Consider the following 17,671-nt stretch of genomic DNA (forward strand, 5'->3'; position numbering starts at 1 on the left):
CCAAGCTTAGAACCACATACTGTCCTCACATGTCATCACTAAGAACCCGGAGACCAGGCTCACATTGCTGGGGAGCTCAGAATTTTCATGGTGCTTCTAGAAAAATCATCTCTTCCCTGGCAGAGCTGTGATTAGAGGTGTTTTTCATCAGGTCTTTCTCTTCCAGTTGCTCTTTGCTCTCCCAGCTTTCTGCTGGCTTAGATTCTCAGCCCAGGCCACCCAGGGGCAGTGGGCTGCAGATGGGGGCAGCCCCAGCAGCTGCTCCCTCTGAATTCTCTGAGATTCAAGGCCGGGCGCTGGATTACACTGCTGTTATCTGGGATTAGTTATTTTCGCTCCCTGTATTTATATCATGGAAGCTGCAGCGTGATGCACCTGCTGTTCTGCTAACACCCGGCAAGGTGGCAGTTGGTGGGGAGCAGACCTGCCAGCCCTACCAACGCCTTCCCAAATGTCCAGAGTGATGAGCTGAGACCTGGCTCAGTAGTGACAGGCAAAGGCTGCGTCCAACTTGTGGGAGATGGGGGTGGAGGGCTGGCAGCAGTCCCTGCAGAAGAAGCCTGTCACCTCCCTAATCCCCTGAAGTCTTCAAGTCTAGGAACCCTCTTGCCTGTCCCCACCCCTGCTCCACCCTGACATACCCACATGTATCTCCCAGGTTGCTTGTGAATTGAGCAAAAGGGCCCACATCTGAGGCAACTCAGAAAAGCACAATGGTCCTGAATTTAAGTATAGGGGATTCAAAGACCCTGCTGGCTCCAGCTTGGTCCATTTGTTTCCACTTCCTCTTCCCTCCTTGGTTTTCTCCTTTGGAAGCACAGGGAGTCTTCACTTGTCAGGTTCTCTTTCAGGAGGTGGGGAGGTTTTCTCCCAGAGATGCCCTGTCACACTAGGACTGGACAAGAGGACCTGGCAAGAGTCTTTAAAAGTCCCTTATTTCAGTGAGTGGAACATCAAGTGGGACTTCTGTTGTGCTTGGGAAGGTTGCTGAGTGACCCATCCTCTCCTACCTCCATCCTGGGCACAAGTGGACAGGGCCAGGCAGGGCTGAGCCACCTTGGGAACTCTGAGACCATGGGATCAAGAATTGGTTTCTACTTTGGGGTTTTTTTTGGGGGGGGGTACTGGGATTTGAACTCAGGGCCTCATGCTTACTAGGCCAGTGCTTTATCACTTGGCAGAGTGCTGTCAGCTCTAGGAACTGGTTTCTGACACAGCTGGGAATTCTGCTCTCTCCCATCTCTGCCTTGGAAATCAGTCCTGGCTTCTGTGCGCGTGCCTGCTGGCTTCCTAGGCCTCTCTGGAGCTCTGCCCACATTCACCTCTCAGGGTGGGAATCTCAAGGATGGCCACAAATTGTCCCTTCCATGTGTGTAACAAAGTGTTTTTAAAATTAGTACCCTAATGCAGAGTTTCCTAAGCCTCAGTCGTCCGCCACAGTCAGATGGGGAACAGGGGGTGGTGATTGCTATCTCTTCTCCGGAACACTCGGGATAAGAGCACTTCAGACTTTGAGATTTTCGGATTTCAGAATGTTTGTACAGATTTTGCCAGCTGGGAATCCCTAATCCCCCCGCCACAAGAAAGGTATTTTTTATTTTAATAGATTTCGAAGTAAGTACTTAATTAAAAAATCTAGGTATTGAATGTAGGGTATTGAAAAATTCTGGCTTAACTAAAAGAAAGTTGGAAAAGTGTGGGGAATTCAGGTAGCTTCGTTTGGCTGGCGTGGGGTGGGAGAGGGGATACATCTGGATGGGGTTTATTGGTGGATGAGAACTGCTGGGATGGAAAGAGAAACTTCTTGGGGAGAGGTTTTTTTTTTTTTTTTTTGTCTTTTCTTTTTTGGTGCTGGGATCGAACCCAGGGCCTCACGCATGCTAGGCAAGCGCTGTACCACCGAGCTACATCCCAGCCCAAGAGAAACTTCTTGATCGGCAGAAAGTGGAATAGCATTACAGGTTTGGGGGTAATCGTTAATCCTTAGTGTAAGAAGGAGAGAGATAATTAAAATCCCTTGTCTTAGTCTGTTTTCAGTGGCTAGTGACACAAACATCATGGACTGGGTGAATTTTAATGGAAAGAGATTTGTTTTGGCCCACTGTTCTTCAAATCCAAGGTCAAAGGGTTGCATCTGGTGGTGGCCTCCTTGTTGGCAGAGTCCCAAGGCAGAGCAGGCCAGCGCCTGTGTGAGTGTGAGTGTGAGTGTGAGTGTGAGTGTGCGTGTGAGTGAGTGTGCATGTGAGTGAGTGTGAGTGTGTGTGCGTGAGTGTGAGCGTGAGTGTGTGCGTGTGTGTGAGTGTGAGTGTGTGTGCGTGTGTGCGTGTGTGTGTATGTGGTGTCCTCTGGTCTCTCTTTCTCTTTTCTTATAAAGCCACCAGGATTCAATCACAAGGGATCTCCCGGGTTATTTTATCTCATCCTAATCACCTCCTAAAGGCCTCTCTAAACACTACCACCTTAATGCCTCAGAGTGGGGATTAAACTCCCCCATAAGTTTAGGAGGGGACGACCATATTCAAATCACAGCACCCCAAGTCCACTAGTACAAAGCTTCTGCCTCTGATGCAGCTGTTTTAGACCCAGAAAGATTACTTCCTGTCTGTACTAGGTCCAAAAATCACCCTGGGACAAGCTGAGCAGAGAGGCCACCAAGCAGTGGTCACCTGTGTCTCTGTGGCTTGCTGTCTCGAGTGCTTCTTTCTATCTCTGGGATGGGTGAACCCTTCCCCCACCCCTACCGCCCTGCAGGAGGAAGCGAGCACAGAGCAGCAGTAGCTGCTGGGACCAGCACTTCTGTTGGCAAAGCAGAGCAAGGAAAACGCACTTTAGCCCTCTGTACGCCTGGGGTCCCACTTCCACGCACAGGGAGGAACTTTTGGAAGGAGGTGGGTACATTTCTGTCCCTCCTCCACCCTACTCCCGCTTCTGTTTTGCAGAAGGGTCACAAACTCACTGTTGCCATTTTGGGAAATAGAAAAGAAGAAGGAAAAAAATAATTTCACTAATGAAAGCACCGACAATACTTGTGACGCCTCCATTCGCCTTTCTAGATGCATTTTTTTTTTAACAGAGCTGGGAATGCACTGCACTGAGTTTCTGATTCTTTCACTGAATATAAAAGCGTAAACATTCCTCTACATCATCAAATGCTCTTCATAAAGTTAATCTCACCAGTTAAGCTCCCTGCTTTGGTGCACTCTACTCTTTTACTGTTGTAAATAATATTGTATTTCATGACTTTGGTCACACAGCAAAACATCTCCCCAGAAATAGAGAGCGTTAGATACAAAATGTTGAAAACTATATTTTGTGTAACCTAGTGGGAAGTATAAACATCTATATTTGTATGTATGAATGGAACTAATACTGGCTGAGTATTGTTACTTGAAAGGGATTTTTGTTATTAAAAAAAGGTTTTGTTGAAAAAAAAGACAAATGTTTTTATTTTGAGCAATTTCTTGTTCGTTGGGCACCTGTAGCCCCACCTACTCAGCAGGCTGGGGACAATCAATGCAGAAGACACTGAGGCCAGAGAAAGGAAAGAATTCACCTCTGGGTCCCCAGGCTGGAAGTGGCAGAACCAGGTCAAACCTTTCACCCGTAGCTATTTATTCTGTCATTTAGTTGCTTATTTCCAAGTAATATATGGGTGTTAAATTTTCTCATTTTGAAAGGCATTCCCACTAAATAATTAGGTTAGATCAATGATTTTTTTTGGTATTGGGGATCAAACCCAGGACCTTCTGCATGTCAGGCAAGCACTTTATTACTGAGCCACACCCCCAGCCCTTAAGTTATCTCTTGACTCATCAATTGTGACCCTTCTGGATGGTCTTTCAATTATGCAGATGAATATTTCAGCCCACCTCTGCCTCCTGTTGCCCTTTCCCTCTAATAGAATTTAGCTGAACATTTTAATAAAATCTTTATTTATCATTTACATTATTAGGACATTGTAAACATCATTCCCTGTCAAGTGGGATTCTTTCTCTTTTTTTCTTTCATGACACTGGGGTTTGAACTCAGGGCCTCACGTTTGCTAGGCACTCTCCACCAGCTCTGTTTTGTGTTGGGTATATATGAGATAGGTTCTCTAGAACTATTTGCTGCTTTTGAATGGAGATCCTCCTGATCTCTGCCTGCTGAGTAGCTAGGATTACCGGCATGAGCCACCAGCACCCAGCTACATTTTCTTTCTTGTACAATATTTTTGTTTGCTTAGTTTTCTCTGATCATCTGACCGTTGGCGTTCTACTCTTCAACAGCTCTGTGAATGTGTCCATGTCATTTCCTGGATGGTCAAATCCATCGGCTAACTCATCAGTTCAGTATTTTTAATAAAGCTCTCCTTTCTCTTGCTCCCTGAGCTTTCTGCAAAGCTGTTGATTGCACTGGGATTTCCATTCATCTCCTTCCTGAGAAATTCATTGGCCTTGAGGGGAGGAGGGGATGAAGGAGAATGATGGAGGGGGGGTACATATATTTGATACATTGTAAGAACTTTTGTAAATGCCACAATGTATCCCCAATCAGCACAACAATAAAAAAAAAAAAAGGAAGAAAAAAGTCAACCAAATTCACTGGCCTTTTTTTTGTGTTGTTTCATATCTAGACCAGAAGCGGTTGATTGGAAGCTTTATCTACTCTTTTTAAAATTGAGATAATTCACACACCATTAAATTTGCCCCATTAAAGTGTGCACTCCAGTTATTGTTAGAATATTCAGTTTCATACAGCCACCACCCATAATTCCAAAACATTCTCTTCACCTCAGAGAGAAATCCTGTACCAATCAGTCATGCCTCACTCCCACCCCCGGCAGAGAGAAATCCTGTACCAATCAGTCATACCTCATTCCCCCAGCCCCCGCCCCTGCAGTCTATAGCAGCCGCTGACCTTGTTTCTTTTCTCTTTCTTTCTTTTTTGGAGTCATGGGCTTGAACCCAGGGCCTTGTGCATTCTAGGTAAGAGCTTTACCACTAAGCTACATCCCCAACCCTTGTGTTTTTGAGACAGAATCACTATATAGCTACTTACTATGTAGCCCAGCTGGGTCTTGAACTCCTTATTCTACTGTCTCCTGAGTGTTGGGATTACAGGTGTGCTCCACCCCACCTAGCCAATCTTACTTTTTGTCTACGGACTTGCCTAGTTTGGTGTTCACATAAATAATATCATACAATTGTGGCCTTTTGTGTTTGGGTTCTTTCAGTTGGCATGTTTGCAGGGTTTATCTATGTGGTAGCACATATCTGTACCTCATTCTTTTTAATTGCACAACAATATTCCATTGTATGCCTCTGTTTGTCCACTTAGAGTTTGTGAACACTTTGCCAAGATTTTTGTTGTTTTTATTCCTTTATCTCATTAGGGACTTGATGCTTCCTATTCTTGAGTCTTTCTGGGGTTCTGTGGAGCAAATTGTGGGTCCCTCCATCCAATCTGAGTTTGACTTGCTTCTTCCCTGCTGGGTCATTTACAGTTCTCTTCCTCCTCCCTCTCCTTCTCCTTCTCTTTCCCCTCTTCCTTCTTATACTCCTTCTCCTCCTCCTTCCTGTTTCTGGTGCTGGGGATGGAACTCAGCAGGCTAAGCAAGTGCTGTATCACCAAGCTATGTCCCTAGCGCTCATTTACAGCTCCTTAACCTTTATGTATTGGGACTGATGGTCACATGTCTCCAGGTCTCCTGGAAGACACAGTTGGTATACCTGTTTCTTCTTGTTCTTGTGTAATTTTCAAGAGGAAACCTGCTGGGCACCAGTGGCTCACACCTGTAATCCTAGCTACTCAGGAGACAGTGATCAGAAGGATTGAGGATTAAACGTATGGCTCTTTTTAGCACTTTTCATCAGAGCTGTGTACTGGGCTTTAAAAAGAGCTGCATGACCCACTGAAAGGTGCACTGGAGGACTTCTGGTTTCAAGATGGTGGAATGAGGTTATTTCTTTTTTTGGGGTACTGGCGTTTGAACTCAGGTCCTACACCTTGAGCCACTCCACCAACCTTTTTTTGTGATAGGTTTTCGAGATGGGGTCTCGTAAACCATTTGCCTGGCTGGCTTTGAATCTCAATCCTCCTGATCACCACCTCCTGAGTAGCTAGGATTAATTCATTCAGCAAATATTTCTTTTTCACCTACTATGTCTGGACACTGCACTGGGGTCAGTGGCACTTAAGGAACTTAGATATTAGTGAGAGACCAAGACAAGCAAAGAGACAATCTCAACACTGTGGTGAGTATGGCTGTCCCTCAGTAACCACAGGGGACTGGTTCCAGGATGTCCACAGGTACCAAAATCCAGGGATGCTCAAAGCCTTACATAAAATGATGTAGAGTGCTTCAGATCATCTTCAGATGACTTACAATTCCTAACACAGCATACATGCTATGCAAAGAGTTGTGACACTGTGTCATGTAGGGGGACTAATGACAAGGAAAAAGGAGAGAAGCATTAGTTTTGCAAGTAGATGCATAACTCCGCCTGGAGGGCTGCCTGGACTTGAGGGTGCAGTGGGAGCATTCAGCTCAGCTGGGAGTAAAGCTTGGATTCTTCACATTTCACACATTTGGAAGAACCCATTCAGGTCAAAGGTGAGAGAGTGACCCTAATCCTGTCCTGCTGCCCTCAACAGCATCAGCAACTTCTCTGATGCAGAGCTGGCTCCCTGACCCCGTGGGAGCAAAATTGCTTCTGTGGGAAGCCGGCCCACAGCTTGGCCCTGGTCCTGGCCCATGAACCCTGCGTAGGAGGCCGGGCACAGGGCTCTGCCTTGCAGACAGGCCCTCATGATAAGTGGCCGTGGGCCGGGAATTTGTTTTGAAGCCAGCCCTGCTTGCTGGGTTATTCTCAGTGTTGGAATGTTCTAGAAGAGAACAGTTAGGCCCAGAAGTCCCGAGGACAGGGCCTCACCCCAGGAAAGTTTCAGCTGTCAGCAAGAATGAGATAGAAGACAAAAGCTAGGAAAGTGTCTCAAATGAGATTTGTCACACTGGAAAGTGCTCTGAACAGAGCTCCTCTTTTATTTTTCAATATTACACTTTAACTTTTGTTTATTTATTTATTTTGAAACAGGGTCTTGCTATGTAGCCCACATTGGACTGGATCTCATGAGCTTCCTGCCTGGGCCTCCCGAGTTCTGGGATTGGAGTCCTGTGCAACCAGGTCTGCCTCCAATATTACTATCCTACTGCTTTTCTTCTTATCCCTCCTTCTGTGGATGTATGGTGAAAGGAGACTAATTTTGCATTCACATTAGTCCCAGTCAGGGAAGTGGCCAGGCCCAGCTGGGTGGCTATGACCTCTCTGGGTGAGGGACCTAGAGAGGCAGGAAAAGGAAGGTGCAGGGCCTGGAGGACTTGGGCTCCTCCTTGGTGTAGAAGCAAGGCAGAGGGAAAGAGGGACTAGTTTCATTTTGTCACCCTTTCAGGGTAAAAATAGACCCAGGAAGGATGTATGTCGTGCAAACCAGATTTAGTCACATGTATTGGGAAGCCTTTTCTAATTATGAATGTCTTGCTCCTTGGGGAGCAAGGGTGCAATTTTGCAGTTTAAGCAGAGGGTGGAGATTGTTCTAGGACTGTCAGACCAAGTCCTGACTATCATCTCAAATAACAAACTAACCACTGATACCTTCTAGCATAGACCAGGTGTCACCTTTGCTTATATTAGCGTACTTAATCTTCATAGCTGCCCCTAGAGGGTTATTCCTGGTCCATTTTACAGATGAACAGCCTGAGGCACAGAGAGGTGGCCGGGATGTAGTCTGTATTCTTTGTTATGGTTCAGGGCTTGGTCCCCACAGAACTTGGACCCTGCAGTTTGTCAGTTTCCCAGCTAAGTGACATCAGGAGAATTCTTCCTGCCCAAGCCTCAATGTTCTCACCTGCAAGATAGGCATGGTGACAGTGCCCCCCTTGTCAGTGCCTGTGTAGCAAGTAGGTGTCATCAAACCAAACCCTAAATGATGCTTCATAAGAATTCCCTTGGTCATTGCATTAGGAAACCCTGTCTCACGAGCTCTGCTCACACCAGTTCTTGGGAATGGTGGTGTGAACTGAGCTACTTGATCCTGGTGCTTTTACATGAAGTTAAATACTTGGTCTTTGTGTGCCTGAAGGCAGTGTCACTCACTGGCGGATGTCAAGAAACAGGAGATCCAGGAAGAAGGAACAGATGAAAAGCAAGGGCTGGAGCCAGGGCCATTAATGGTGGACCTACCATTGTTTAGCTACCTACCATGTGCCACATTCCAGAAGCTGGGGACACACAGACTTCATACATGTCACCATGAGGATGCAAACTGAGGAGGTTTTTGCCCCTTCCTTGGTGTTCAAGGTCATGCCTACCATCAGGCTGCTGGGGCCATCTGCCTGCATCTCCAGGTGCTGCTGGCTGGCTCAGTGATAGAAAGAGCACTGGCTTGGGGAGTGACATGTTCTGGCCATGCCGCTTCAGGTCAACGCTTTTCCCCCAATGCCCCCCACCCCACAGCCTCTGTGTTCCATCTGTGAAAGGCAGGGAGTGTCACCTGCTACTTTATGACATTGTTAGCTGCGTGCAATGGGATGGCAGGGACGAGGTACCCTGGGTAGCACCTGGTGGCAGATAAAGGGGACTGCTTAGTGCCTGGCGTAAAATTGTAATATGATGACACCAGTGTCAGGTAAACAGGTCTGCTCAGGTAAGGGACTGTGCCATTGTGCTCTCCTCATTGGGAATCGCTTTTTCATAGGAAAGAGAGACAGGCTCTTGAGGGCCTGCATTCTTCTTCTTCCACGTGTTTTAATCAAGCACCATTTTCTTAGGAGCTCTCTGAAGACCATGGGGATCTTAGCTCATAGGATGTCACTGGTGAGGACACACAGAGATTTTGTCAGGCCACAAGCGTCTCAGAACCTGGAAATTTTCTGCCTGGGTTACTCTACCCTGCATAGTTCTGATAGTCAAAAGTAAAGAAACATAAACAATGCAGGGAAAGACTCCCTGGTTTTATTACTCACGGATCTAATACTGGATTTGAGGTGCCTGCCATCCAAATAGAGAATACATTTTTGCATTCTTCCTTCTGTTTATGTAATTTTCCCAAGTTGCTGTATAATATTCACCAGCATTACTTCAAATGGTCACTTAAGTGGATGTACATAGTTTACTTAGCGACCTCTGTCATTTATGTGCTTGTAACTTTTTTTTTATTATTCAGAGGTAAGCCTGAAAAGATGTCCCTAGCTCCTCCCTCTTCTATCTTATTTTTTGTCCCCTTATCTCCTGAAACCTGTTTGTATTTTCAGCCAGTATCACTCTAAGGGTTAGTGAGTTCCCTATCCTTGCTCTGTGCTGTGGGAGGTGAGATGTCCTTTTTCTGTCTCTAGAATTGTTCTGTGGGTGTCAGGGATAGTCTGGCTCAGTTACTCTGCAATTTGGCATCCAGCCTGAAGGGGCTGGGGGTGGGGACTTGGTCCCAGGCACCTAGGAATCTGAAGCTCAATGTCGCCTTCAAGTGAGAGCAGGAGGGAACTGCAGGGTTGGGAGATGGGGTCTATGCATGGGATGGGGGTGCTTCGGGTTTAGATGTAGGATCGAGGTCTCCAGACACATTTGGTTCAGAGATGGCCCTGGAAAAGTTAGGTAATAATCACCAGCTGGGGAACGTGTCTGTTCAGTTTTGTTACATTCAGCTTTACAGTTAATTTCCATCCTAGAAGCGGGGCGGGTAGCAAACGGAGGGAAGGCATGTTTACAGTCACCATTAATTAACTGCCTACTGTATGCCAAACTTTCCCTAGGTGCTTCACACACATCAATGCTATTTTTTTTTTGTGATACTGGGGTTTGAACTCAGGGCTTACTCCTTGGGTCACTCCACAGTCCTTTTTTGTGATAGGTTTTTTTCTAGATAGGGTTCCATGAACTATTTGCTCTGTCTGGTTTCGAACCGTGATCCTCCTGACCTCTGCCTCCTAAGTAGCTAGGATTACAGGTGTGGGCCACTGGTGCCCAGCTGTCAAGCTAAATCTTATAGCAAGGTTCTTCCAACTGCTGTTTTACAAATGGGAAAACTGAGATCAAGAGGGGTCCAGTAATTTGCTCAAGGTCACCCAGGTGTCAGATGCAGGAGACAGGTTTGCATGGAGCCTGTTGGGTCTAAGCCTTGCCTATTTTACTACACCAGGCACCTCCAGTGAGACTGTTCAGGGCCCACGCCGACCGGCAAATCCTCCACAGCCCCACAGCCCTGCCATTGTCCTCAGAACTCTGCTCCTCGGGCCCCAGTGGGGCCAGGAGGCTCTAGGACTTCAACTGTGGCAACACAGACAAGCCCTCATTCCCGGTGACCCATCCTGGTTCTTCACAGGCGGGGAGCCAGGTGAAGTGCATCTTCCTGTGGTCCTATCCCCAACCTTCTTTAAAAACAGCATTCACTAGGTTAAAAATGCAAGAAAGTGTAAATAAAACACCCAATTTCCAGATAACCACTGTTTTTTGTTTGTTTGTTTTTTAATACTCTAATGACAAAACAGTACAGAAAGGTAAAATGTAAGTAACTCTCCTGGAATTCCTTTTAGAATTTTCTTTCACAGACCAGCAGCCAACTAATCTATATGGTTCTTCCTGCATATTTAAAAGTACACCAAGGGGGTCACACTGCACGCATCCCCTCATTTTGCTTTTTCTCATGTGATGTGTGAGTGTGCAGGTTACACTGGCTCCGCCCTGATGGTCTTGAGTTTCCTCCTAAGAACTGCTCTGTCTTTTGCTTTTTCCAGCATTTTCTTCAGCATTCCCAGCAATGGTCCTGCAGGAATGAGCCACAGGAACCACCTGCTGGAACTTGCTGGGCTGCTGCCACCCTAGCTCTGCTCACCAGGGCTGGTGATGCCACAGGATGCCCAAAGGCTGCCCTCTTGTGGCCTTGCTGGTAAACCACAATCCACACCATCCTCCCCCTCACCAAACCAGATCACCTGCCTACCCAAGGGTAGGATTTCACCAAGGGGGGACTCTTTAGTCTTCATCTCTCATGGCTCACTGCCTGCCTCCAGGAGGCAGCTGGAATTGGTTGGAGCAAGGATGATTGGCTGCTACTCTTAAGTTTTGGGGACCTTTTGACAGTGTTTGGGTGCCTGCAGGTGCCCTGGGTATAAAAAGCAGAGTATCATTATGCTTAAATAAAAAGGCCGGTTGGAGTCAGGTAACCTTGGCTTACCCTTACTTGCTGTCTTTTCGTCTATTTACCCAGCCCCCACCCATCCATTCCTTCATCCACCCATCATATCCATCCATTCATCCATCCATTCATCCACTCAACCATCTGCCCATCCATCTGTTCCTGTCTCCACCCAGTTACTCATCTGACTACCCATTTGTCCTTCCTTCCTCCCTCCCTCCCTTCTCTCTTTTCTTCCTTTTAATCATTCAGAATTATTTGTTGAACTTGTGCATCTTGAGTGCTAAGCCCTGTGACCTTCAGTTTCCACATATGTAAACTGAAAGAACACATCTAAATTTTGCAGAGCTGTTGGGCAGATGAAATACGGTAGGTGAAATACCTGACACATAGCAGGTGCTTGGTAATGTTATTTATTAGATCTGGATTTAGAAGTCATGTCATCTTCTGGAAGCTTATGCCATGTTAGGGAGTTCAGACATAGGCACATAATGCAGTTGTAGAGTTTTGACCAGCACAAAACACTGTGAGATCATTGCTTATGCATGAGCACTTACAGGCGTGTGTATATAAACTGTAGAGCTGTAGGTCAAGATAGTACAGCCGGGTGGGCTTCTTGGGGAGGCTGTCTTTAGCCAGACTTTCAAGAATTGGAAGTGTGAAACAGAAGATGGGAAGGTGTGTCAGGAGAAGGGAATCCCTTAAGCAAAATTGCTTTCACAAAAGTGCCATTTCTTGGGTTTTACTTGCATTTCTAGCCTCATCAGCCATGTTACCTTCCTCCCCTCCCCACACACCAAAATGGGCCTCTGTCAGGAGAACCTTCTCCTCCATGTTGAGGTTATAAGTCAGCAAGAACCACTTTAGCCACCGATTGCTAAATATAGTTACGCAGTTAGTCCAGACTTCCCTGTGAACCAGACAGAAATGACGAGATCGCTTGCAGACTCTACCAGTATTCTTAAGCACTTGCCACTGTTTACTAAGCACTGTGCTGGATTCTTTGAGGTAGAATTATTCAGTCCCCATTTTCAGAGGAAGAGTCTGCGGTCAGAGAGGATACATGACTTGTTCAGGGCCACACAGCAAGCAGATGTAGGGGCAGGATTTCAACCAGGCACCCTGATTGTTTGGTTTCCCCCTAAATCTCCCATCTTCTCTCATATTCTTTCCAGGTTTAGCTTCAGATAAAAGCTACTTCCCTGTTTTGGGGTCTTGACTGTGTCAGCTGATCATCTGGGAACTCTCCCGCCCCCATCAGGGAGGACATATGGGCCCCTCATCATTTGGAGTGGTCAGAGGGAACTGAGGAACCCCTCCCAGGGTTTCCCTTTCTTTACAAGGTAACTCGAGCCCCAGTGGACTCAGTTCTTCGTCCTCAGGACTGGAGGTGGGTCAGTACCCTAAACAGCACCCTCCTGGGATGGGCATGCTTCATGAGTCACAGTTTTCATTACTCTGACCTTAGGTTTATTTACATTTTTTAGTAAATACTTTTTAAAAATTAAAATATCTTGCACAAATCGCATAAAATACAGTTCTTCTCTGTCCTCATGATTCATGGTCAGAGGACTGGTGGGTGGTAATTAGCTTGGACTGAAGCGTCCACATCTGGGCTGGGACTCCACCTCCCAAGGAGAGGGAGGGGAGGTGACTGCGCATAGAAAGAGTGACCTAGTTGAAAATGCACTGTTATTTGTGGGGCTGGGGTGTGGGAGCTGTATCTTTCAATGTCGCTCTGATTTTGAGACTGTACGCTGTGTACAAGAACAGGAGGCTGGCCCCTCCTTGGTGGTCCCATCCCAGGAGGAACAGCAGAGGTGGGCAGGGACCGGGTATGTGTGTGTGTTCTGACACCACTGCATGTGTGAGTGGAAAGGGGAAAAGGGGAAAACGGGTGATGGGGTTGTGTGGGGCTGGGCCCACTTTGCTTCTACTTGTCCTGGCAGACAATAGGCCATGCCACTTGCACAAGTGACCTCACATCTGTGAGGTCCCCACCAGTCTACCAGGCTTTAATTCACATGTCCTTTTCATCCAGGCCCCAACAACCCTGTGACAAGAAATTATCATCTCTGTTTAGCTAATGAGAAAACTGGGGTTCAGAATGGTTAAGCAACTCACCCAAAGTCACAGAGCTCAAGGTTGAACCCAGCTTTGAACTGTGGGTCACCTCCTCTCTGTTCTCTCTGTGTGAGACTGTGCTTGGGGAAATGACAGGGCTGAGATAGGCGCCCAGGAGAGCAGAGGGGGTAGTGAATTGGGAGCACCCTCCATAGTTGCAAAGGGCCAGCCCACAGAGGGGCTTTGTTTGCTCAGCTTTTAATTAGTTTGTCAATATTTAAAAATCGGATTGTATGTTGCTGTGGTCTGAATGCATCCTCCAAAAGTTCATGAGTTGGGAACTTTGTCCCTGAGGCAGTAGTGTTGGGGGACTTTAGGGAGGTAGCCTTTTGCAGAGCCCTCATGGATTAAAAGATTGGTGGACTGGGTGCTGTGCTCTCGCCTGTAATCCTAGCTACTCAGGAGGAGGATCGCAGGTCAAAGCCAGATGGGGCAAATAGTTTGTGGGACCCTATCTGGAAAAAAACCCTTCATGAAAAAGGGCTGGTGAAGTGGCTCAAGGTGTAGGCCCTGAGTTTAAACTCCAGTACTGAAGGAAAAAAATTAAATAAAAAGAAAGACTGATGGGTTGTTGTAGAAGGACTGTGGCATGAAAGCCACTCTCTGCACTCTTGCTCTGTCTCACCATATGATGCCCTCTGTCATGCCACAGAGTGCAGGACCGTCACCAGAGGCTGGGCAGATGCCAGCGTCACGCTCTTGGACTGTCTAGCTTCCAAAACCATGAGCAAATATGCCTGTTATTCTTTCCAAGTTACCAGGTGCGTGGTGTTTACTTATATCATCAGAAAATGGACAAAGATGAAGATTACATTTATCTATTTGTTTTTATTACTATTATTGTCTTTTTTTATTTTATTGTCTTTACCTTTACTCACGTGTATACATTGTTTTGGCCACCTACCCTCCTTCCCCCTCCCCATTTTTATTATTATTATTGCTGTACTGGGGATACATTGAGACATTTACAAAAGTTCTTACAATATATCATAATTAAATTCACCCCTCCATCGTTCTTCTTTGCCTCCACCCTGTTCTTAGAATAGTTTCAGCAGGTCCCATTTTTCCATTTTCATACATGAGCACATAATATTTTCACCATATTCACCTCCTACACCCTTTCCTTATATCCTCCCCCACTAGAACCAACCCCTCCCCCCACAGGACTGTCACAGATTGGATTTAGATTCCCAGCTTTTCTTGAAACAATTAGGGCCATCACCCTGAGAGGCAACCCCCTAGTAGGCAGGGCTGTCAGTTCTGTCACTCGTTCTTGTCCCCGACCTGTGGTCAGCTTCACTGTTGTCAGCTGCAGTGTAAGCCACAGAGTCACAGTTCACATCATAGACCATGGAGACATGAGACTGGGGTTTGAACTCAGGGCTTCAGACCTGCAAAACAGGCACCCTACTGCTTGAGCCACACCTCCAGTCCTTTGTGCTCTCGTTATTTTGGAGATAGGGGGTCTTGTGAACTATTTCCCTGGGCTGGCCTCAAATCTCAGTCCTCCCGATTTAGCCTCCCAAGTAGCTAAGATTAAGGGCCTTGTATGACCTTGGACAAGTTAGTTAACCATTTGTTGCCTGAATTGATGAATCTGTGAATTGGGAACAATAATACATTTATCTTAGACTATTCAGAGAGGTTTGTTTGAGCTAATAGTAAAGAATGCCTGAGGCTTGGAAGGCCATCTGAAGGTTTATTATTATTATTGCTTTCTGGTTGTTGGTAGTCATGTTTCTGTCAGAGGTGAGAGAAGAACCCAAGAGAGTTCACAGTGAGGGGTTTGCAGCAGCTTTACAGATCTCAACAAGTCTCTTAAAAAGTTTGGCAGCATGGACCCAAGTCTGAAAGGTTTTCATCAGAAAAGAGGTCACGTCCTGTGTGTTACCTGCTTATTGGCCAATCTATGATCAGAAAGGTGACTCCCAGCCAGCGGCCTGGGGCATCTTTCTTCAGAGTGACCTCCTCTTCAGGAGAGCCTTGTAGCTCCTCAGCAGGGACTGAGGCACTGTCCTCACAGGAGGGAGTGGCCCCATGAATGCTGTTGCCTCTGGCCACCAGCCAGGAGGACAGGATGTGGAGGAGGAAGACTGTGACATCAAGGATCCTGACCCTGTGAGGCCTAGGCTATGTGTCTTAGTTTTTGACAAAAAAGATTAGCAGGCAAAAAAAAGTTGTTTTTTTTTAAAGTAGGAAAAAGCTTACAGAATAAGGATATAAAGGAAGAAAACATTTTGGATGGCAGTGCAATTTGTTTTAAGCTGAGTGTTGTTGCAAAAATAGTGATCGAGTATCAGTGGCTCACGCCTGTAATCCTAGCTACTCAGGAGGAAGAGATCAGGAGGATTGAGATTCAAAGCCAGCCGGGGCAAAGAGTTCACAAGACCTCATCTTGAAAAAAACCCTTCACAAAAAATGGGCGGGTTTTGTGGCTCAAGGTGTAGGCCCTGAGCTCAAGCCCCAGAGCGCAAAAAGAAAAAAAAAAGTGAAAAAATTCTTTAAAAATTGCAGTTGATAAAATGAAAATGTTACTGTAAACTAAGGTTAATTTATTATTGAAGAAAATATTTTATACAGCATGGCATAAATGCACAGTGCTTATGGAGGGTATCCTGCATCTTCACAGGGAGTCACCCCTATTTACTGAACCACCTCCAAGGCCTTCGAGCTCCATTCATAGTGAGCACCCTAGACAGGGGGAGAGGGGCTCTGGAAATATAAAACACGGGGTGAACATGTTCAAATATGGTCTATGCTCGTATGGAGTTACCACAATGAAACCCCTTGTACTGTTAATGTGTGCTAAGAACAAATTTAGTCTTTTCTTTATATTTTACTGTACTTCTATGTTTACAGCTATTTATCCACACATTCTGATACAACTGACGGTATCCTGTACAGTTTGTAGCCTAGGAGCAGCTGGCTACACAATACATACACACACATACACACATATCTATAATGCAGCGGGGTATGGAACACACTGTAGATCTAGGATTGCGTAAACATGTTCTAAGATGTTTGCTCAATGAAGAAGAAATAGCCTAACAACAGATGGAAGGTTCAGCTCAGCTGCAGGACACAAGGTACTTGATTTGATTCCCAGTACACACACACACACACACACACACACACACACACACACACACACACAGCCTAATGACTAAATCAGCCAGAGATGAACTTCTGGGCATGTGTATTGCAGTTAAGCGTGACATTGACTGTCTTTTTGGTCTTTTTCGTAGTACTGGGGTTTGAACTCGGGGCCTCATGCTTGCTAGGCAGGTAGGTGCTCTACCACTTGAGCCACTCTGCCAGCCCTTTTTTGTGATTTTTTTGTTTTTGAGATAGGGTCTCAAGAACTTTTTGCCCAGGTTGGCTTTGAACCAAGATCCTCCTGATCTCTGCCTCCTGAGTAGCCTGGATTATAGGTATGTGCCACCGGTGCCAGGTGGCCGTGACTGTCTTTGCATCTTCTGACTACGGTGCTCCCCTCACAGTGCCAAGGCTTTCCCTTTGTGAGTTAGCACACTGTTTCTGTGTGACCTGACAGAAGATAGGCCTGTGAAGACGGAAGCATGGGAAGAAGTCAAGCCAGGGGGAAGGCTCCCTGAAAGCCCTGCTGCCTCCTGCAACGCTTGGGGGCTGCCACTCCTGCTCTGACCTGGAGAACTGCCGACCAGCCTGTCTCTCATGTCCCCAACACCCAGGGCTGTCAGGTGGAGCCCAGTCCCCTCTATTCAGCCTGGGGAGGGGAGGGAACTCAGACAAAGGCTGTTATCTCACTCTAGTCTCCTGTGGTGCAGCTGGGCCATGGACCCTGCTCTGGACAGCGTAAAAAGTCAGGCTCAGATGACAGCAGAATTTAGAGCCCTCTGGATGGCAGCTGGGATCGGAGCTGTCAACTGGAGGCCAAGGGACACACTCGGGCTGGCCGGGGCTCTGCCCAGAGTGGGCAGGTCATGATGCTGTGCAGGACCCTGGCCTGCCTGGCTTCGCTATTTATAATTTCTGTTGATAATGGAGCCCATTCATCCCTCTGCAGGCCCCTAATTGCTGTGAGCAAGGGATGACAGCCTAATTATTAACTTCACAAAAATCAAACTTGGGCTGTGTCAACAAAGTCCGTTCCCTGTCACCCAGGGCCAGCTCTTTGCCCTTCATTGTGGCAAAGGACAGTTAAAAAAAGGAAAGAAAGAAAGAAAGAAAGAGAAAAAAGGCCAGGTTTGGCAAGGTTCCAGCTCAAGTAGACTTTTATTTTCTGACCCCAAATTATCTGCTTAGAGGAGACGGAATGCCTCTGCCCTCTTTGATGGACACTGTGGTCAGCTTGTCACTGCTCCTCTGGTGGCAGGTGTCCCTAGAGACATGAGGT

The 17,671-nt window shown here is 46.6% G+C and overlaps 1 long non-coding RNA gene across 4 annotated transcripts in view; it reads left to right on the plus strand.

Moving 5' to 3' along the window:
• LOC141418164 (uncharacterized) overlaps nt 1-10,742 on the plus strand; it is a 45,102-nt gene extending 34,360 nt beyond the window's left edge. For 3 of the 4 annotated variants that reach the window (XR_012442877.1, XR_012442878.1, XR_012442879.1), the window contains 2 exons: nt 7,077-7,166; nt 8,122-10,742. This is a non-coding gene — a long non-coding RNA (uncharacterized lncRNA). Of the gene's footprint in view, nt 1-429; nt 942-7,076; nt 7,167-8,121 lie in introns of those variants that run through there. The other variant, XR_012442876.1, reaches the window with a different exon arrangement.
• Nucleotides 10,743-17,671: the final 6,929 nt, after the last annotated feature.

Source organism: Castor canadensis, chromosome 16, assembly GCF_047511655.1.
Source record: "Castor canadensis chromosome 16, mCasCan1.hap1v2, whole genome shotgun sequence".
NCBI classification, from domain to species: Eukaryota; Metazoa; Chordata; class Mammalia; order Rodentia; family Castoridae; genus Castor; species Castor canadensis.